General features: G+C 43.3%; 1 long non-coding RNA gene across 1 annotated transcript in view; it reads left to right on the top strand.

Moving 5' to 3' along the window:
• The window catches only part of LOC116587350, a 45,035-nt gene extending 42,082 nt beyond the window's left edge, over positions 1-2,953 (top strand). Inside the window, exon 3 of the long non-coding RNA XR_004284380.1 lies at positions 2,806-2,953. This is a non-coding gene — a long non-coding RNA (uncharacterized LOC116587350). The remainder of the gene's footprint in view (positions 1-2,805) is intronic.
• The last annotated feature ends 9,400 nt before the right edge of the window (positions 2,954-12,353 follow it).

The following is a 12,353-nucleotide window of genomic DNA, read 5'->3' on the forward strand; positions in this document are numbered from 1 at the left end:
TGAGGGCGGTGGGGGCTCACTGTCATCTGGCTGCCATAGATCCTGAGAGAGTTTTGTACATGGTAGGTGCTATTAAACATGAATTCGTGACCTGAGGGATTTGAGGTTGGGCTTTGAATCAGATCTGGGTTTAGATTTTGTAGCTATAACAAACACATCTCTATGATCTCCTTGGTGCTTGGTTAATGATTCCCAGCCAGAGATTTCTGGAGCCCAGAGATCTATTTAGGTAGTAATGAGGTGAGAGGGAAGTCGACAGAATTATTTGGTGGCAAGTGACAAAAGCCCATCTCAAACACACTAAAGCGAAAAAAAGGGGTGGTATTATTGGGGACCGAGCTTACTTCTAGTTTGGCAACCAAGAGCTTTGAGCTATTGTCACTTCTGCTTCCCATCATTCATCTTTGCTTCCTTCATTTTTTGGTGCGATGCTCAGGCACACTCCATGTGGTGGCCATGTGGCCAGGGTAATTGAACACCAGGGTAAATGAAGACCTGTTTCTTCTCTAACTTTTTCAAAAGTGTGCTGGGCTTATCTAGCAAAGGTCATTACTAGTTTAGGCAGCTGAAAGGGAAGCAGCCTCTGATTGACTTTGGTCCAAGCCCATCCCCGGAGCTGGCAGAAGTCTAGGAACTGGGGTGGGTGAGGGCATTGCTAAAGGAAAAGAGGGTGGCACTGTGACCAAAAGAAGGCTAATTGATGTCCATGGCAAAACCAACAAAGTGTGTCTTTGAAACATGTTCAGTTTCAAAAAGCCAAACAGAAAGAGGCCATTTACTAAATGTTAAAGCCAAAGAAGCTAATGAACATGTCCAGGGTTTGGTTTTGTTTTTTGTTTTTTATTATTTATTTATTTATTTATTTATTTGTCTTTGTCTGAAATTATATCAGCTCAGTTTGGGAACACTGGAGATTTCTTGTGGACCAGAAGCTCCTTGCCTTATAAACAACGGAAAGGGAGGTGAATTTCTGGTATACCCCATTTAATAATGCTGATTCATTTTTAACCCTAATAAAAAAAATCTATGAGATTTTTTTCCTTGAAACATGCCATATTATACATATCGTATCATAGATAGTTCTACCTGGGATTGGAGGGCTAGTGTATCCTCTCAGCAAGTAAGAGCTAAATAAACTTGACTGTGTTCTTTCTGACCCACACAACAGGTAGCTCTCAATCAATGGGCACTCTAACTGTACTTTGAGAATTGAGAGATTTGGCAACTTGTGTTTTTCCTTTCCAGGGCCCTCTCATTCCTGAGCATATATATTGTGCTTTGGTCAAGAGCTTTATGACCTACACCTGAAAGTATATGGGAGTAAAGTGTTGAGGAAAGATGAACAAACAAAGCTGAGTAACTTACTGGAGCTTAAAATGCAAGACTCAAGAGATCTTCAAAATAAGGGTCCAGAGTTACGATGTAGAAGAAATTAGGTGATTGTGGAAGTCTTTTGACCTTTGGGAGGGTCTGATGAGCACACTCTAGCCCAGTAGGGAAGAACTTATAAATAGGAGAAGCCAGGGCCAGGGAAAGTCATAGCTTCAGGGTATTGGAAAGATCCAGAAGATCTGTTGACTAGGAGAGCCATGGGCTGGGAACAACCTCTTTCTGGGGCCAAGCTATGATAGTTGTCTTTTCAGTTTTGAGGATTTACAAATGTTAAAAATCTTGTCATTGTTTTATGGAATCATTGGAATATCTTAAAGAAAAAACATCTCCTCTGCCTAGCATTGCCTGTCTTTAAAGAACTTAATCCCTTTTCAAGTTTTGTTTTCAATTTGGTTAATCTGTAGCATCATCCTTCATAGGGGGTTTGGGGCCGGGGGTGCAATGGACTCTATATCCAAGGCAAGAATAGTGGTTTAGTTAGCCAGGCACTTCCTAGACATTTCTGCTTGAGGATAGACTGTCATTTGGGGAGGTACCATCTGAGGGTGTGTAATCATGAAGAAGGGAGCAAGTCACAGAGAAGGCACTGTGGATGGCATGCCATGGGGAGGAAGTTGCAGAAAGCCCCTGGACCCCCACACGGTTCACACTGAGCTTGGTGTGAATAAGCACCTGTACGGAGTTCAGGGCTGTGTAAGCATGTGGCCTGTTTGGGTTACCAGGGTAACAAGGGACCCAGCTGCTTCCGAAGTCAAAAGATCTCCACTGTTCAAACTAGGAAGAGATCTTAGGCCTGATGCTTGTCAGCATCCTCATTCCATACAAGGAGAATGGAGGACAATTTGCATTCAGCTGGCAGAGTGTTGGTATGTTTTCTCCACCTCTAGTATCAGGATCAGCTAGGAGGGCTGGTTAAAATTCTGATTCTTGGGAGCAATCCCAGACTTATGAGATTAGATGCTCTGGAAGTGGGCCCAGGAGTCCACACTTCAGAAAGCACCCCAGGCCATTCCTAGACACCTCAAGTTTGAGAAGCACTGTTCTGAGGGGCTGATGCTGATTCATATTCCACATTGAGGACGGGCTCCTGACTCCAGACTCAGCGCTTTCTCTTTGACACCAGAGCCCACGGGAGCTGGGGATGTGGAATAAGTCAGATGGAGGATGGTGAGTCGGGGGGTGGTGGGGGACTGTGAAGAGTGAGATTGTGTCTCTAATTCTTCCTGCGGTGTGAGAGGGCCGGATACATCTTTTCAGATTGGATGAAGGAAACTGAACATGAGCTTCCTATCTGCCTGTCAGGCACCAAGATGCTTAAGTGTATGTGTCTTGAAACTCTGCTACTCTTTTAAACTCCAACTGCTCATCTGACAGATGAAAAAACTCACAGCAGCTCCTCTCTCTGTTCTTTAGATAAAAGCTCCCCGCTGTCTCTGGGACTCCATGTGAAACAGTTCCTCAGGCTGCCATGTGTCCTTCCTGGCTTTCAATCTCCAACACACGTGATGAAACTGAAAGAGATGATCTTAAAATTTCAATGACAGAGATTAAAATGAAAAGAATTGGTTCTTTCTGTTGTTTTTAAAATGACATAGTTCTTGGCTGATAAAAACTACCATTTACCTCCTGCTATAAATTTGTGAATATTGTCTTCTATGTCATGATATGAAGACATCTTTTAGCACTGTAGGCCAGATTCTTTTGGGATGTCCAAGGACTCCAGTACAACTAGAGGTCCATTGCTATGATTTCATTTCCAGTTATAAATAGCCAATAGATCGTCGAGTCACTAAGAATGGTTAAATGAAAGAATAAAATAGGTTTTCTCTTTAAAGTCTCAGCTTGCATGGGGCGCCTGGGTGGCTCAGTCAGTGAAGTGGTCCAACTCTTGGTTTCAGCTCAGATCGTGCTCTCAGAGTCATGAGATCCAGCCCCATGTTGGGCTCTGCTTTGGGCATGGAGCCTGCTTGGGATTCTGTCCTTCCATCTTCCTCTGCCCCTCATCCCTGCATTCCCGTTCATGTGCACTGGCTCTCTCAATCTCTAACAAAACAAAACAGAACAAAATAATTGGATTACAGGTATATATTTCTATAAGATGTTTGACAGGGATTCAGGACAGGGATCTGATTCTGGCCCTGCTGGCCCTGCTCTAAATATGCTATGTGAACTTGGACAAGGCACCACTTTCTCTGGGCCTCAGTTTCCCCCAGGGAGTCAGAGGGTCAGGCAGGTGATTTCCAAAGACTCTCCAGTCCTGAAAGGATCAGGGTAAAGTACCAAGAGGTTATGAAATATCCCACAGTGTGGGAGGGAGCACATATGTCATGATTTCGTTCCAGTTTAATGTGTTTCGCATTTAGTATAGTCCAAACTGTGACTGGTCCTCTGTGGAACACAGATGACTCACTTCCTGTCCTAAGTGGGTCTTCTCTGAGGTGTGGAACAGATCCTTCCTTTAGATATCAAGCCAGCTAGGAGGGTCAAGTTGTATGTTCTTATCTGTGTCAAATTAAACCCAATAATCACACACACACACACACACACACACACACACACACACACACACACACACCCCACAGACATTTAAGGACACTACAGTTTAGAAGGTAGATGTTCCTGAAAAGTGTGTCCATCAAGTTTTTATAATCATGGTCACATTTGAAATAGAGTACCTGGCAAGTGAAATAAAGATTATGGTGAAACTTTTCATAAGGTGACAGATGTCTATTGTGTAGGTATTTATGAAGGCTGGAAAAGCCCGGCGTATTTACCACTTCCTCCAGGGAGTCACCTCTGACGTTGCTGACTGCTTTTATTTATCTACCTCCCGCTAACTTCTGCTCTACTTTAAGACCTGGGCCCACATCAGAAGGTACAAAATTATAGTCTTAAGTCCACTAATTCCTAAAATGTTAGAGCCAAAGGGAACTTTGAAACATCATATCTTCCTGCCTTCCCCTTATCATTCACCCTTTCACTTATTCATTCATTCTCGTAACACACATTTATTTAATGCCTACTATGTGTTAAGGGCTGTGCTAGGCAAAAGACATAGAATGAAAACAGGCATAAAATGTTCCTACTCTGATTTTGTGTATGTTGGGAAGGAGCAGGCCATAAACAAGTAAACAAAGTATGTGCTAAGTAAGTACTTTGGTTAGTGGAATGGGGAATTACTGGTCAGGTAGGGAGAGCTACTTTAGATAGGCTAGGATTGGCAGAGAAGATTTCTGTAAGGAGGTGAGATTCAAACAGCTCTCTGAAGAGAAGGGCTAACCATGCTAACAGTGGGGAGCATTGAGGAATGGAGGGAAAAACAGCTGGCACTGGTGGATGGTGAAGGAGAATGGAAGACGTTGAAACCTGGAGGCAGGAGAAGTATAAAAAGGGGCTGGATGAGGGTTATTGCAGGGGGATGCTGGGAAGTGGATGGTTTAAGACAAGTTTTGGAGGTGGGCATACGAGACTTGTTTCTGGATTGGACAGGGGTTTGAGAAATAGGACAGAATCAAGGGTGACTCCTTATCTTTTAGTTTGAAAACTTGGTGGAAGTTATTTATTGAAGTGATATTGGGGAAATGCAATACAGCTTGTGGAGGAAATCCAAGAAACCTATTTTGGATTTGGCGAGTTTGATATTCTTATTGGATGTTCAGGCAGAGATGTTGGAGAAAGCACTGATTCTTGAAAAACTCTCGAAGTGTTCCAAAGGTGTTAGTTTTATCTCCTGAACTAGACCAAAACTCCCATGAAGGCAGGCATGGCTCATATTTCATACTTCTGACTCCTCCATAGAGGTCAGAGTGAGAGGAAAGTAACAACATTTTCATGTTCCCATGTCCTGGAATTAGAGAGATCTGGTGTGCTGAGTTTGCATGTAACGGGTCAGAAGAGCCAATTGTTAAAATTTCAGAAATGCTGCAAGTCCACTGTGAGACCATCTTGCAGTTGGCCACAGTGGGAGTATTTTCACATGGAACATGGCAAATTTTGCAAATCAGAACACTTTTCCTCAGAGATCCAGGTCATCAATACATCACAGTAAAATCCTGAGTCACCAACTCAAAGGCCCTTAGGGGAGAAGAAGATAATATCTGTCAGTGATTTGTCTGAGTCTGGAAATGAAACATTCCTCACAGTGAAATATCAAAGCATGCTGGGCCCTAGCTAGGCTAAATGGCTAGGCTAAAATTAATATGTAATTAAAGGCCAGAAAATTATATTTATCAATTTAAAATCTATTATTTCAGATTATTACAAAACATTCAGTTCCCCTCTAGAGACTCCTCCATAAATATCTTAAAATGCGTGTGCTAGGAAGACCACCACGATGGACCTTTTCCCCGAATTCACACAGTTTGGCTAAAGATAAAGTCAAAGGTTCACATCAGATTAGGGAAAGATGCATCCCCTCTGAAGAAGTAAAGCTCTATGATGTCCATTGTCGTTGAAGAGATGCCAATCCAGTGCTGCTAGATCTTACGTCTTTTCTAGAGAAGCCTGGGTTTTAATGAGAAACTTCCCGCTGTTAAAAGTTGACTTAATTCAGTCGGAGAAAGACAATTATCATATGATCTCCCTGATATGAGGAAGTTCAGAAGCAACACGGGGGGTTTGAGGGGTAGGAAAAGAATAAATGAAACAAGATGGGATCGGGAGGGAGACAAACCTTAAGACACTCTTAATCATACAAAACAAACAGAGTTGCGGAAGTGAGGTTATGGACATTGGGGAGGGTATGTGCTATGGTGAGTGCTGTGAAGTGTATAAACCTGGCGATTCACAGACCTGTACCCCTGGAGCTAATAATACATTATATGTTAATTTAAAAAAAAAAGAAGTGTTTCCAACAGATAATAAAAATGTAATATTAGTATTTACAAAAAAAAAGTTGACTTAATGAAAAATAACAACAACAACAATAACAACAAAAACAACAACAAACAGCAAACCGATGTGGGCCAAGCAAAACACTTACAAGGCTTCATTGAGCCCAAGGGCCACCCCTGTGCAACTGTCTATCTGAGACTCATGCATATGGTTATCTCTCTGGCAGAGGGGAGAAGGCCCCCCAGGATATGACAGAAATCAACTTTCTTGTAACCCCGGCATGTGGGAGTCACATCCAATTTATTGAAGAAAGATTGTTCAAGTGACATGTTTTGTACTTCAGCATGGCAGAGCAAGTACGCATTGTTTGTATTTGTTTTCCCCATTTGGCTGTGGGCCCCTCTAGGCGATCACCGTGATGCCATCTTTGTATCTGCCCTGCGTGTAGTACTCAGGACCGCAAATAGGAGCTCGCTACGGAAGGAGATTTAGAAATATTTTGGGCAGTTTCTTGAGGAGATTGGTGCCTAAAAGATGAGAAGTCCCTTGTTCTTGACCTCAGTAGTGAATCAGTAAACTGGGACTAGAACCCAGGTCTCTAAATGATAGACCCTAGGGCTGGAAAGAGCCTGTGGTTCTCAGGAAGTATTTGCTAAATTAATGAGTACATGAAATAATGATAGAAGAATCAATGAATGTAGGATCAAGTGAACGTGATCTGAAATGACTGGCTGGTTTTTGGAAAACAATTTGAAGTATGAGGGGTGCCTGTGTGGCTCTGTGGGTTAAGCATCTGACTCTTGATTTCGGCTCAGAGTTATGACCTCAGAGTCATGAGGTGGAGTCCCATGTTGGGCTGGCATGCTGGGCATGGAGCCTGCTTAAGACTCTCTCTCTCTCCCTCTGCTCCCCCGACCCCCAAAAATGAATGTGTAAGTTGGGACTTGGTTTTCGCTCTTCCACTAAGCACTGTGTTGCAATACTTAGGCCCGTCCTTTTCATCTCTGGTCTTGTTTCAAGAATTATAAGCTAATAGTAATAGGCGCAGTTACTGAGTGCTGTAGGGCAGCCATTGGGCTAAATGCTTTACTTGAATTTTGTCAGTGCTTACACTAGATCTCTGAAGTGAACACTATTTTTATCATCTCCATTTCAGAGATGAAGAAACAGATGCACAATGTATAAGTAACCTGTCCACATTCATACAATTTGTAATTGACCAGTGGAGGCGATTTGAAGTGAGGCATTTCATTCTGGAAATGTAATAGTAATAAAAGTACTATGAAAAATAAAAGGATGACACAAATGTCGAATCTGAACATTTTGGGGAGGCTCAAGGCTCTGGCATTCCTGAGGCTCTTGAAAAGAATGATGCTTGAAGCTGACATTCTTTTCTGCATTTCACACTGTCAAACTGACATTAGAATCAACACGAAGATTAGACCCAGTGACCTCTGGGGAACATTTCAGACTAATTCAGAGACTTAGTCCTCTTATTTCTTTGGTAACCTTGAGCCTATTCTCTCAGTTTCTCTCTCTATACAATAGACTTGAACACATTAGAAGTTCTTCCAGCTCTGAGACTAAAAGTTTCTCAGAAGAATTTAATACAAAGCTAACATGAGTCAGGATTCTTTTTGGTTGCAGATTACAGAAACTTCACTCAAACCAGCCTCAACTGAAGAGGGGATTTAGTAGCTTAGTAATAAAAAGCCTATGAGTAGCCTCGCCTTAGGCTTAGCTGTATCCAGGGTCTCTGAGGGTATCATCAGGTTTCCATCTCTCCAGTTTCCTCCATATATGCGCAGAATAGCCACATGTAAGACTGACGTCCTATCAACAGGCAAAACTCAACAGGCAAAAATAATCATCTTCCCTGAAAGCAGAAAAGTCATCATGCGGAATTGGATTGACCAGCTTTGGTCTCATATATACCTTTATTGTGGCCCTCATCTTTACATGGGGACCAGTCCCAGGACATGTGTCTATTTCTTTGGTTATGTGGGAAGAGCGTCTTGTACCTAACACATGGAATGGGTTTTCCACTGAATGAGAACTTTCTATATGAGAAGAGAGGGAGTGCCAGGCAAGTAGAAACACAGAAGTTGACTCCAAGCAGCTTCACCTCCCACTTAAAAGGAAGACTGACAGAATGGGTATCCTGGCTCTGAACCTTCAGGTCAGAGTCACAGGCTGTAGTGACCCTTGTCAGCATTAGAAACAAGCCTTGTCCTCTGGAAAATTTTCCTCCATCTTCAGGGATGCTTGGACTCAAACAGTGACATCAATGAATGTCATGGAGTCATTATTTTGCCTTGTAGTTACAGTTCCTTAGAGAAATATAGGCAGCGATGATCTCAACACAGGTAATAAATTAGGAAAGAAATGATCATTCTTGTGCAAAGTTTGCCAAAGCTATATTAATTTATGAGGACCTGGCCAATTAGGCAACTTGGCAAAAGCATCTGCTTTAACTCAACACCCCTGGTTTGTACTGGAGAGGGTTACCAGCCCTTTTACTTCTTTTAGCTGGCCCCCCCAAGTAGTTACTTGCACTGAGGCAAAGGGGCAGAGGGCAAAGGGGCAGGAAATACCCACCAGTAAGAAGTGATGACAAAACCTCTCCTGGGCAGTGACTCCTGCTAGGCTCATGTACAGAAAAGAATTTGATCAGCCTTCCTCTCCAAAAGGTCTACATTCACAGTTTGGATACACACAGCTTGTTAGAGCTGGAAGAATGTTTAGACATTACCTAATCCAACTCTTTTATTTCACAGCTGAAGAGCTGACGTCCAGAGGGGGGAAATAACTCGGTCTAGGTAGTACGGCAAAGTTGTAGCTGAGGCAGAATTCAATCCCAAGCCTTATTCTCTTCCTTGCCTGGCAAGTTCTCTTTGGTTTTGCCCTCAGGACTCTAGTAAACATTTTGAACCATGGAAACTTTGCCCATGAAGAACCTTCATTTAATTTGATCTTCACTGGAAATGCAGGCAAGAGAAGTAAATGTTTGGTGCAGTGCCTTGGACTTATCTACTCTTAACTGGTACTACTCTAAGCTAGGAGAAGGAAGGGATAGCCCGAGACTCCTTCACATTAGAAAACGTAAAGGTTACGCATGAGTCATCAGAGGTGGTGAAGGGACATAAGTTATGTTTACTTTCCTAAGCATTTTTGTGTTTAGTTAGTACAGAAAGAAAGCTCAAAGAGGAGTGTAGGGATCTAAATTCCAGTTTGATGTGGGTTTTGATGGATGATGGCAACAACTCATTCTCTCTGAATTTTGGATTTTTCATTTGCAAATTTAGCTGATTCTTAATGTCAACCCTGTCTATCGATGATCTCAAGCCTTAGGGTGTCGGGGCAGGGGGCCGTCTAAATTTTACTGTGCTTTCTGTATTATTGTTATAGATAGACACAGAACGTTTTGGATGGAAGGTGGCCAACCTAAGCCAGTCCGAGTTTGCAGATGAAAGGCCCTCTTTGCTAACCTGGCTTAGTGGAACAAGCACAGAGCTAAGAGTCTACGACACAGCTGTGTTTCCCTATGCTCCATGACCTTGAGCAAATCCTTGACTTTCTCTAGGGCTCTTTATAAAAATGGGACTGACATTTTGCACGCTTGCCTCATAAGGCTGTTGCTTGGAGAATAAAGATATCGAAATGCTTTATGACAGGCAGGCTCTTATACATGGGACTTCATACTGAGTTTGCCCTTGGTGATGGAGAACAATGTAAAAACAACCTGTAGAACTAGTCAGAAGTTCAATGTGGCCAAGACAACACCAAGGGTACTCAAATTTATTTTTCTTGAGGGCATTTTGTTTTCCGGATAGTAGTGCGAGTTGAAACAAGGCTTAACAAAATATCCACACATCCGGTTTGCCTGGGGGTAGTCCTCTTTGCTGTGGTCATCCTGGTATAATTATTAGTAATACACTTTTTCACTTTCAGAAGTCTCTTTTTTGGCAATGAATGACATCCTTACCCCTAAACTTAATACCATTCTATTCAACCTCTTCGTTTTACACGCTAGGATATAGAGGCTCAGAGAAGAGAAATGACTTCCCCAATTCACCCAGAGTTCGTCCAGAGCCTGAACTTGGCAAAGCCCTTCTCTTTGTACCTGGGAAGAAAGGGGAGGGGAATACAGGGTGAGAGAATGGCTCTCTTTGTCCGCTTTCCAGCTTCTTGAAGCAACTTCTTAGGAAGAACAGCCCCACCCCTCTCTTGATTTCCTGGAAAGTGATCAGCAATAGTGTGGCTGCCAGTGGCCGTGAGGGAGCTGGGGGATGGAGCAAACATTACCGGATCCTGGAAAAGGAAGTAGTTTTCTCCTTTCTACCCATAAGAACAACCTCAGGGGAAGAACCTCTGCCTATTAATAACTGGCCCTTATTTAGGTGCACAGCTTTCCTGTGATTATTCATAAAGCACTTTCATATTCATGATCTTAATTGATCGAATTTTCACTGCCTTTGGAAATGATCTTGGAGGCATCATTACTCCCATTTTGTAGTGAGAAAAGTAAGATCTACCGAGACAGCTGGCTTGCTCTAGGTTTTGCAGTAAAGTGCAGTTGGGAACAGACCTTGGTTTCCTGTCTTCTGGCCCCGTATCCCCTGTACTCCTTGATTCTGGCAGGGTCTACCTTCGGCATCTTCTAGGAGAAACCTCATTATAGCCAGGTTTCTTAGTATTCAAGAGACTAAATCTTCTTGGATGAGCCCAGGGCAGACCACCTTCTATCCTGAATTTGGTTTTGTGTCAAATGGTGTTAGAACACAGTCCGTGATCAACTGTGGGCTTCACTCTACAGACACCATTTCTGAGAAAATGAGTGTGTGGATGGAAAACAGTGTATTTCATCCTGGGATAAGATTTTTCTCTTTAAAATTGTTCCTAGGATCATGGGGAATAGAGTCCCACTACAGTACTTAATAGCACTGTGCTTGCAAATCACTGACCCGATAATTTGCAGAATCCCCATTTCAGAGAGATTTGTTCTGGTTCAGAATGAAATTCTTTATTTGGAACTCGACACATCCCAGACTCAGCTTGACCAGATTTTCAGCTACTGTCTTCATCAGTCTGCCCTAAGTAGGCACTTAGGCAAGGGGAGAAGCTTTTGGGGACCCCAGGTGTGGTCTAGATTATGTGTGTGACTCATGTGATGTCAGGAACACTGCTTTTCTTTAAGGGAGCTCAGTTTCTTCAGCTGTGTTGAGATTGGATTAATCAGTATACTTCCAACTTCTAAAGTCACTGGATTTTTTTTTTTTTTTTTTTTTTTTTTGAGAACGCTATGGGAACCTAGCATGTATACATGGTGAAAGGGGTGGGGCCGAAGGCTCAGAGTCCCTTCTTTTAATCCATTCTTGTGGCCAGGGGACCCATGTGTGGATGCTAGTATAGAAACCATTGGATAACTTCTAAAGGCCCTTCCAGCTCCGACACTGACCTTGAGAGACCAGTACTGTCTTCAAGAGGGATTTTAAGCCCCTGAGGAGTTGCAGTGAGCACAGAACTCAGGATGTGGAACTGGGTGGACAGGAAGAGGGGTTGTGACGGGGTAATAAAGAGGAAAACGTGGGGTGGAGGGTAGTATGGTATGGGGCCCCGCACTTCACAGTTTACGAAGTATTTGCACATCCATCGTTTGTCTCTTCCGAGTTTGCCCAACCCTGTACATTCAGGCGATTACACAAGACCTCGCAGGCAGCCCCATTCCTGGCCGTAGAGCTCAGGGACTTAAAGAGAAAGAAGAGACCATCTGAGCCTCAAGGAGCTTACCATCCACTAAAGGAAAAGCCACGTAAACAAATCACTGTCACGGGCAAACAGCAAGCCTCTAAGAGAGGTGCATGCAAACGCTGAGGAGAGCAAGAAAGGCCACATTTCTCCAGGGAAGGGAGGAATGGGGTCATTCCCTGGGCCCTGAGCTCTGGCAGCTTGAGGAGACATGGTTCCTGGGGGCAAGGGGAGGAGTCCCAGAAACCTGGCCCTGGGGTAGGGGAGCAGAGGTGAAGCCTTAAAGGTAACCTGACTGGGAAGGGCTTTGAAGGCGATGCAAAGAATCTAGAACCTGTGGCACTTGGAATCTGTTCCCTAGATGAGGAAGCAGCCTCCGA

This window comes from Mustela erminea, chromosome 1 (genome assembly GCF_009829155.1).
Source record: "Mustela erminea isolate mMusErm1 chromosome 1, mMusErm1.Pri, whole genome shotgun sequence".
NCBI lineage: Eukaryota > Metazoa > Chordata > Mammalia > Carnivora > Mustelidae > Mustela > Mustela erminea.